The sequence below is a fragment of the Carassius auratus genome, unplaced genomic scaffold, assembly GCF_003368295.1.
Source record: "Carassius auratus strain Wakin unplaced genomic scaffold, ASM336829v1 scaf_tig00015406, whole genome shotgun sequence".
NCBI lineage: Eukaryota > Metazoa > Chordata > Actinopteri > Cypriniformes > Cyprinidae > Carassius > Carassius auratus.
This window is the reverse complement of record NW_020524584.1, coordinates 15,001-22,500: the sequence shown is the minus strand read 5'-3', so window position 1 is coordinate 22,500 and position 7,500 is coordinate 15,001. Positions and strand designations below refer to the sequence as shown.

General features: G+C 40.7%; 10 non-coding genes and 3 pseudogenes across 10 annotated transcripts; all 13 read right to left on the bottom strand.

The window, feature by feature from the left end:
* Positions 1-199: 199 nt before the first annotated feature.
* Positions 200-318, bottom strand: LOC113074699 (5S ribosomal RNA). The gene has a single exon (XR_003280712.1). It is a non-coding gene; the product is annotated as a 5S ribosomal RNA (ribosomal RNA).
* Positions 319-677: 359 nt separating this feature from the next.
* On the bottom strand, positions 678-800 carry LOC113074766 (uncharacterized; annotated as a pseudogene).
* Positions 801-1,301: 501 nt separating this feature from the next.
* Positions 1,302-1,420, bottom strand: LOC113074687 (5S ribosomal RNA). The gene has a single exon (XR_003280701.1). It is a non-coding gene; the product is annotated as a 5S ribosomal RNA (ribosomal RNA).
* A 495-nt stretch (positions 1,421-1,915) lies between these two features.
* On the bottom strand, positions 1,916-2,033 carry LOC113074745 (5S ribosomal RNA). Its single transcript, XR_003280755.1, has one exon. It is a non-coding gene; the product is annotated as a 5S ribosomal RNA (ribosomal RNA).
* A 497-nt stretch (positions 2,034-2,530) lies between these two features.
* On the bottom strand, positions 2,531-2,649 carry LOC113074806 (5S ribosomal RNA). Its single transcript, XR_003280809.1, has one exon. It is a non-coding gene; the product is annotated as a 5S ribosomal RNA (ribosomal RNA).
* Positions 2,650-3,009: 360 nt separating this feature from the next.
* LOC113074786 (5S ribosomal RNA) lies at positions 3,010-3,128 on the bottom strand. The gene has a single exon (XR_003280790.1). It is a non-coding gene; the product is annotated as a 5S ribosomal RNA (ribosomal RNA).
* Positions 3,129-3,628: 500 nt separating this feature from the next.
* Positions 3,629-3,747, bottom strand: LOC113074801 (5S ribosomal RNA). Its single transcript, XR_003280804.1, has one exon. It is a non-coding gene; the product is annotated as a 5S ribosomal RNA (ribosomal RNA).
* Positions 3,748-4,256: 509 nt separating this feature from the next.
* On the bottom strand, positions 4,257-4,376 carry LOC113074709 (5S ribosomal RNA). The gene has a single exon (XR_003280722.1). It is a non-coding gene; the product is annotated as a 5S ribosomal RNA (ribosomal RNA).
* Positions 4,377-4,876: 500 nt separating this feature from the next.
* Positions 4,877-4,997, bottom strand: LOC113074758 (5S ribosomal RNA). The gene has a single exon (XR_003280768.1). It is a non-coding gene; the product is annotated as a 5S ribosomal RNA (ribosomal RNA).
* Positions 4,998-5,500: 503 nt separating this feature from the next.
* On the bottom strand, positions 5,501-5,618 carry LOC113074751 (5S ribosomal RNA). The gene has a single exon (XR_003280761.1). It is a non-coding gene; the product is annotated as a 5S ribosomal RNA (ribosomal RNA).
* A 502-nt stretch (positions 5,619-6,120) lies between these two features.
* Positions 6,121-6,238, bottom strand: LOC113074764 (uncharacterized; annotated as a pseudogene).
* A 503-nt stretch (positions 6,239-6,741) lies between these two features.
* On the bottom strand, positions 6,742-6,859 carry LOC113074767 (uncharacterized; annotated as a pseudogene).
* A 497-nt stretch (positions 6,860-7,356) lies between these two features.
* On the bottom strand, positions 7,357-7,476 carry LOC113074756 (5S ribosomal RNA). Its single transcript, XR_003280766.1, has one exon. It is a non-coding gene; the product is annotated as a 5S ribosomal RNA (ribosomal RNA).
* Positions 7,477-7,500: the final 24 nt, after the last annotated feature.

Sequence of the window (7,500 nt, the reverse complement as noted above, 5' to 3'; positions counted from 1 at the left end):
GAAATCGGGCATTGACTCTATTTTTGGCAAAATTATTATATACTAAGTGAAAATTTTCCAAAAAGTTTAAAGCACCTGGTATTCCCAGGCAGTCTCCCATCCATGTACTAACCAGACCCAAACCTGCTAATATTCAGAGACCGGCATTGACTCTATTTTTTGGCAAAATTATTATATACTAACTGAAAAATTTCCAAAAAGCTTACAGCACCTGGTATTCCCAGGCGGTCTCCCATCCAAGTACTAACCAGGCCCAAACCTGCTTAGCTTCCGAGATCAGACGAGATCGGGCATAGCCAGGTTGGTATGGCCGTAAGCGAAGACTGCCGCAAAGAGAAGGCTATTTAGAGATCAGCCAATCTAATCGCCAGTACATTATATAAGTAGGAAAGAAAACCCAAAAGCTTAAAGCACCTGGTATTCCTAGCCGTCTCTCATCCAAGTACTAACCAAACCTAAGCCTGGCTAAGATTCAGAGATGGGCATTGACTCTTTTTTTTTTGGCAAAATTATTATATAATTTATGAAATTTTCCAAAAAGTTTAAAGCACCTGGTATTCCCAGGCAGTCTCCCCATCAATGTACAACCAGGCCCAAACCTGCTAATATTCAGAAAATCGGGGCATTGACTCTATTTTTTGGCAAAATTATTATATACTAAGTGAAAATTTTCCAAAAGCTTACAGCACCTGATATTCCCAGGCGGGTCTCCCATCCAAGTACTAACCAGGCCCAAAACCCTGGTTAGCTTCCGAGATCAGACGAGATCGGGGTATAGCCAGGATGGTATGGCCGTAAGCGAAGACTGCTGCAAAGAGAAGGCTATTTAGAGATCAGCCAATCTAATCGCCAGTACATTATATAAGTAGGAAAGAAAACCCAAAAAGCTTAAAGCACCTTGGTATTTCCTTAGCCGTCTCTCATCCAAGTACTAACCAGACCTAAGCCTGCTAAGATTCAGAGATTGGGCATTGACTCTTTTTTTTTTTTTGGCAAAATTATTATATAATTTGTGAAATTTTCCAAAAAGTTTAAAGCACCTGGTATTCCCAGGCAGTCTCCCATCCATGTACTAACCAGGCCCAAACCTGCTAATATTCAGAAATCGGGCATTGACTCTATTTTTTGGCAAAATTATTATATACTAAGTGAAAATTTTCCAAAAAGTTTAAAGCACCTGGTATTCCCAGGCAGTCTCCCATCCATGTACTAACCAGACCCAAACCTGCTAATATTCAGAGACCGGCATTGACTCTATTTTTTGGCAAAATTATTATATACTAACTGAAAAATTTCCAAAAAGCTTACAGCACCTGGTATTCCCAGGCGGTCTCCCATCCAAGTACTAACCAGGCCCAAACCTGCTTAGCTTCCGAGATCAGACGAGATCGGGCATAGCCAGGTTGGTATGGCCGTAAGCGAAGACTGCGCAAAGAGAAGGCTATTTAGAGATCAGCCAATCTAATCGCCAGTACTTATATAAGTAGGAAAGAAAACCAAAAGCTTAAAGCACCTGGTATTCCTAGCCGGTCTCTCATCCAAGTACTAACCAGACCTAAGCCTGCTAAGATTCAGAGATTGGGCATTGACTCTTTTTTTTTTTTTTGCAAATTATTATATAATTTTTGAAATTTTCCAAAAAGTTTAAAGCACCTGGTATTCCCCAGGCAGTCTCCCATCCATGTACTAACCAGGCCCAAACCTGCTAATATCAGAAATCGGGCATTGACTCTATTTTTTGGCAAAATTATTATATAACTAAGTGAAAATTTTCCAAAAAAGTTTAAAGCACCTGGTATTTCCCAGCAGTCTCCCATCCATGTACTAACCAGACCCAAACCTGCTAATATTCAGAGACCGGCATTGACTCTATTTTTTGGCAAAATTATTATATACTAAGTGAAAAATTTCCAAAAGCTTACAGCACCTGGTATTCCCAGGCGGTCTCCCATCCAAGTACTAACCAGGCCCAAACCTGCTTAGCTCCGAGATCAGACGAGATCGGGCATAGCCAGGTTGGTATGGCCGTAAGCGAAGACTGCCGCAAAGAGAAGGCTATTTAGAGATCAGCCAATCTAATCGCCAGTACATTATATAAGTAGGAAAGAAAACCCAAAAGCTTAAAAGCACCTGGTATTCCTAGCCGGTCTCTCATCCAAGTACTAACCAGACCTAAGCCTGCTAAGATTCAGAGATTGGGCATTGACTTTCTTTTTTTTTTGGCAAAATTATTATATAATTTGTGAAATTTTCCAAAAAGTTTAAAGCACCTGGTATTCCCAGGCAGTCTCCCATCAATGTACTAACCAGGCCCAACCTGCTAATATTCAGAAAATCGGGCATTGACTCTATGTTTTGGCAAAATTATTATATACTAAGTGAAAATTTTCCAAAAAGTTTAAGCACCTGGTATTCCCAGGCAGTCTCCCATCCATGTACTAACCAGACCCAAACCTGCTAATATTCAGAGACCGGCATTGACTCTATTTTTTGGCAAAATTATTATATACTAACTGAAAAATTTCCAAAAAGCTTACAGCACCTGGTATTCCCAGGCGGTCTCCCATCCAAGTACTAACCAGGCCCAAACCTGCTTAGCTTCCGAGATCAGACGAGATCGGGCATAGCCAGGTTGGTATGGCCGTAAGCGAAGACTGCCGCAAAGAGAAGGCTATTTAGAGATCAGCCAATCTAATCGCCAGTACATTATATAAGTAGGAAAGAAAACCCAAAAGCTTAAAGCACCTGGTATTCCTAGCCGGTCTCTCATCCAAGTACTAACCAGACCTAAGCCTGCTAAGATTCAGAGATTGGGCATTGACTCTTTTTTTTTTGGCAAAATTATTATATAATTTGTGAAATTTTCCAAAAAGTTTAAAGCACCTGGTATTCCCAGGCAGTCTCCCATCCATGTACTAACCAGGCCCAAACCTGCTAATATTTCAGAAATCGGGCATTGACTCTATTTTTTGGCAAAATTATTATATACTAAGTGAAAATTTTCCAAAAAGCTTACAGCACCTGGTATTCCCAGGCGGTCTCCCATCCAAGTACTAACCAGGCCCAAACCTGCTTAGCTTCCGAGATCAGACGAGATCGGGTATAGCCAGGATGGTATGGCCGTAAGCGAAGACTGCTGCAAAGAGAAGGCTATTTAGAGATCAGCCAATCTAATCGCCAGTACATTATATAAGTAGGAAAGAAAACCCAAAAGCTTAAAGCACCTGGTATTCCTAGCCGGTCTCTCATCCAAGTACTAACCAGACCTAAGCCTGCTAAGATTCAGAGATTGGGCATTGACTCTTTTTTTTTTTTTTTTTGCAAAATTATTATATAATTTGTGAAATTTTCCAAAAAGTTTAAAGCACCTGGTATTCCCAGGCAGTCTCCCATCCATGTACTAACCAGGCCCAAACCTGCTAATATTCAGAAATCGGGCATTGACTCTATTTTTTGGCAAAATTATTATATACTAAGTGAAAATTTTCCAAAAAGTTTAAAGCACCTGGTATTCCCAGGCAGTCTCCCATCCATGTACTAACCAGACCCAACCTGCTAATATTCAGAGACCGGCATTGACTCTATTTTTTGGCAAAATTATTATATACTAAGTGAAAAATTTCCAAAAAGCTTACAGCACCTGATATTCCCAGGCGGTCTCCCATCCAAGTACTAACCAGGCCCAAACCTGCTTAGCTTCCGAGATCAGACGAGATCGGGTATAGCCAGGATGGTATGGCCGTAAGCGAAGACTGCCGCAAAGAGAGGCTATTTAGAGATCAGCCAATCTAATCGCCAGTACATTATATAAGTAGGAAAGAAAACCCAAAAGCTTAAAGCACCTGGTATTCCTAGCCGGTCTCTCATCCAAGTACTAACCAGACCTAAGCCTGCTAAGATTCAGAGATTGGGCATTGACTCTTTTTTTTTTTTTTTTTTTTGCAAATTATTTAAATAATTTGTGAAATTTTCCAAAAAGTTTAAAGCACCTGGTATTCCCAGGCAGTCTCCCATCCAATGTACTAACCAGGCCCAAACCTGCTAATAATTCAGAAATCGGGCATTGACTCTATTTTTTGGCAAAAATTATTATATACTAAGTGAAAATTTTTCCAAAAAGTTTAAAAGCACCTGGTATTCCCAGGCAGTCCTCCCATCCATCGTACTAACCAGACCAAACCTGCTAATATTCAGAGACCGGCATTGACTCTATTTTTTGGCAAAATTATTATATACTAAGTGAAAAATTTCCAAAAAGCTTACAGCACCTGGTATTCCCAGGCGGTCTCCCATCCAAGTACTAACCAGGCCCAAACCTGCTTAGCTTCCGAGATCAGACGAGATCGGGCATAGCCAGGTTGGTATGGCCCGTAAGCGAAGACTGCCGCAAAGAGAAGGCTATTTAGAGATCAGCCAATCTAATCGCCAGTACATTATATAAGTAGGAAAGAAAACCCAATAAGCTTAAAGCACCTGGTATTCCTAGCCGGTTCTCTCATCCAAGTACTAACCAGACTAAGCCTGCTAAGATTCAGAGATTGGCATCGACTCTTTTTTTTTTGGCAAAATTATTATATAATTTGTGAAATTTTCCAAAAAGTTTAAAGCACCTGGTATTTCCAGGCAGTCTCCCCATCAATGTACTAACCAGGCCCAAACCTGCTAATATTCAGAAATCGGGCATTGACTCTATATTTTTGCCAAAATTATTATATACTAAGTGAAAATTTTCCAAAAAGTTTAAAAGCACCCTGGTATTCCCAGGCAGTCTCCCATCCATGTACTAACCAGACCCAAACCTGCTAATATTCAGAGACCGGCATTGACTCATTTTTTTGGCAAAATTATTAATATACTAACTGAAAAATTTCCAAAAAGCTTACAGCACCTGGTATTCCCAGGCGGTCCTCCCATCCAAGTACTAACCAGGCCCAAACCTGCTTAGCTTCCGAGATCAGACGAGATCGGGCATAGCCAGGTTGGTATGGCCCGTAAGCGAAGACTGCCGCAAAGAGAAGGCTTATTTAGAGATCAGCCAATCTAATCGCCAGTACATTATATAAGTAGGAAAGAAAACCCAAAAGCTTAAAGCACCTGGTATTCCTAGCCGGTCTCTCATCCAAGTACTAACCAGACCTAAGCCTGCTAAGATTCAGAGATTGGGCATCGACTCTTTTTTTTTTTTTTGGCAAAATTATTATATAATTTGTGAAATTTTCCAAAAGTTTAAAGCACCTGGTATTCCCAGGCAGTCTCCCATCCATGTACTAACCAGGCCCAAACCTGCTAATATTCAGAAATCGGGCATGGACTCTATTTTTTGGCAAAATTATTATATACTAAGTGAAAATTTTCCAAAAAGTTTAAAGCACCTGGTATTCCCAGGCAGTCTCCCATCCATGTACTAACCAGACCCAAAACCTGCTAATATTCAGAGACCGGCATTGGACTCTGTTTTTTGGCAAAAATTATTATATACTAACGTGAAAAATTTCCAAAAAGCTTACAGCACCTGGTATTCCAAGGCGGTCTCCATCCAAGTACTAACCAGGCCCAAACCTGCTTAGCTTCCGAGATCAGACGAGATCGGGTATAGCCAGGATGGTATGGCCGTAAGCGAAGACTGCCGCAAAGAGAAGGCTATTTAGAGATCAGCCAATCTAATCGCCAGTACATTATATAAGTAGGAAAGAAAACCCAAAAGCTTTAAAGCACCTGGTATTCCTAGCCGGTCTCTCATCCAAGTACTAACCAGGACCTAAGCCTGCTAAAGATTCAGAGATTGGGCATTGACTATTTTTTTTTTTTTGCAAAATTAATTATATAATTTGTGAAATTTTCCAAAAAGTTTAAAGCCACCTGGTATTCCCAGGCAGTCTCCCATCCATGTACTAACCAGGCCCAAACCTGCTAATATTCAGAAATCGGGCATTGACTCTATTTTTGGCAAAATTATTATATACTAAGTGAAAATTTTCCAAAAAGTTTAAAGCACCTGGTATTCCCAGGCAGTCTCCCATCCATGTACTAACCAGACCCAAACCTGCTAATATTCAGAGACCGGCATTGACTCTATTTTTTGGCAAAATTATTATATACTAAGCTGAAAAATTTCCAAAAAGCTTACAGCACCTGGTATTCCCAGGCGGTCTCCATCCAAGTACTAACAGGCCCAAACCTGCTTAGCTTCCGAGATCAGACGAGATCGGGCAATAGCCAGGTTGGTGTGGCCGTAAGCGAAGACTGCCGCAAAGAGAAGGCTATTTAGAGATCAGCCAATCTAATCGCCAGTACATTATATAAGTAGGAAAGAAAACCCAAAAGCTTAAAGCACCTGGTATTCCTAGCCGGTCTCTCATCCAAGTACTAACCAGACCTAAGCCTGCTAAGATTCAGAGATTGGGCATCGACTCTTTTTTTTTTTTGGCAAAATTATTATATAATTTGTGAAATTTTTCCAAAAAGTTTAAAGCACCTGGTATTCCCAGGCAGTCTCCCATTCCAATGTACTACACCAGGCCCAAACCTGCTAATATTCAGAAATCGGGCATTGGACTCTATTTTTTGGCAAAATTATTATATACTAAGTGAAAATTTTCCAAAAGTTTAAAGCACCTGGTATTCCCAGGCAGTCTCCCATCCATGTACTAACCAGACCCAAACCTGCTAATATTCAGAGCCCGGCATTGACTCTATTTTTTGGCAAAATTTATTATATACTAAACTGAAAAATTTCCAAAAAGCTTACAGCACCTGGTATTCCAGGCGGTCTCCCATCCAAGTACTACCAGGCCCAAACCTGCTTTAGCTACCGAGATCAGACGAGTTCGGGCATAGCCAGGTTGGTATGGCCGTAAGCGAAGACTGCCGCAAAGAGAAGGCTATTTAGAGATCAGCCAATCTAATCGCCAGTACATTATATAAGTAGGAAAGAAACCCAAAAGCTTAAAGCACCTGGTATTCCTAGCCGGTCTCTCATCCAAGTACTAACCAGACCTAAGCCTGCTAAGATTCAGAGATTGGGCATTGACTCTTTTTTTTTTTTTGGCAAAATTATTATATAATTTGTGAAATTTTCCAAAAAGTTTAAAGCACCTGGTATTTCCCAGGCAGTGTCCCATCCATGTACTAACCAGGCCCAAACCTGCTAATATTCAGAAATCGGGCATTGACTCTATTTTTTGGCAAATTATTATATACTAAGTGAAAATTTTCCAAAAAGTTTAAAGCACCTGGTATTCCCAGGCAGTCTCCCATCCATGTACTAACCAGACCCAAACCTGCTAATATTCAGAGACCGGCATTGACTCTATTTTTTGGCAAAATTATTATATACTAAGTGAAAAATTTCCAAAAAGCTTACAGCACCTGGTATTCCCAGGCGGTCTCCCATCCAAGTACTAAACCAGGCCCAAACCTGCTTAGCTTCCGAGATCAGACGAGATCGGGCATAGCCAGGTTGGTGTGGCCGTAAGGAAGACTGCCGCAAAGAGAAGGCTA